The sequence below is a fragment of the Bos indicus x Bos taurus genome, chromosome X (assembly GCF_003369695.1).
Source record: "Bos indicus x Bos taurus breed Angus x Brahman F1 hybrid chromosome X, Bos_hybrid_MaternalHap_v2.0, whole genome shotgun sequence".
Taxonomy (NCBI): domain Eukaryota; kingdom Metazoa; phylum Chordata; class Mammalia; order Artiodactyla; family Bovidae; genus Bos; species Bos indicus x Bos taurus.
This window is the reverse complement of record NC_040105.1, coordinates 13,415,584-13,416,770: the sequence shown is the minus strand read 5'-3', so window position 1 is coordinate 13,416,770 and position 1,187 is coordinate 13,415,584.

The window sequence follows — 1,187 nt, the reverse complement described above, 5'->3', positions numbered from 1 at the left end:
AGGCCGATCCTGTCCCTGCCCGTTGGCCTGGCTATGTCTCTCGCTCCAAAGCCACTCCCTTTTCTTTAGGACCCCACCCTGAGTTCCGCCTGGGCCCGCCCCCTCCACCTTGGTAACGCCCCTGCATTCCTCTCTGGTCCCGCCCCTCAAGCCATGCTTAGCGGCTCAAGCTCCCGCCTTGGAGCAGGACTTTGTTGCAGGAATTCGAGGTCGTGTGGGCGGCGCCCACCTTGAGTCTAAAGAAGCCCTCTTGGGTCCTGGGAACTGAGTTCTGGCAAAGTTTTGTCGCCTGAAGTCAGATGGCGGGCTTAAGTGCCTCGTCTAAAAAATTGCTTTTCTCAAGTTTCCCATTTCCAAACATCAAGACTAGATATACTGAGAACAGGTGATTCAGGGAAACGCAAACACTGGACAGATCTTGCAACCGTGATTCTTTCCTCTAGTTTGCATTTCCACTTTACCCCAGTTTCTTTGACCCAGTTTTCATGTCCTCCAGACTGGAATTAAGGAACCGTGCCATCCCAGTGAGTTTTCAAGTTCTTTAAACCAGAACTGTCACCCGCGTTCTTTCTAGTCCCTTGTGCATGCTTGCTAAGTCGCTTCAGTAGTATCCGACTCTTTGTGACCCTATGGACCGTAAGCCACTGTCCATGGGATTCTCCAAGCAAGAATACTGGAGTGGGTTGCCGTGGCCTCTTCAGGGGATTTTCCTAACCCAGGGGTGGAACCCGCATCTCTTATGTCTCCTGCGTTGGCAGGCAGGTTCTTTACCACTAGCGCCACCTGGGAAGCCCCTTCTAGTCCCTCATGGGACCTTAAAGGCTAGGAGATCAATGGAGTAAGCAGAACTCATGTATTTCCTGATGCCTCTGGCTCCAGTGAGCTCTTGCTGTCTAAGGCCTGTCAAGACATTATCACATTTAGACTGAAACTCAGGTTGCCACATTGTTCTGCTAGCCGCATTCTCTCCATTTACAACTCTGGGTCCACAAGAAAAGTGTATAGAGGTTATAACAAGCTTTCCCACCCCTGTACAGAAATGTTTGATTCATTCACTCAAATCATATTTATTGAGTACATGCTCCCCTGACGAGCCTCAAGGAGTTGCAAAATGAAGTAGTTCCAACTTGGATTGGGACATGACAAGAAATGATGAGAAAAAGATGTGGCGATAAATTGATAGGTAG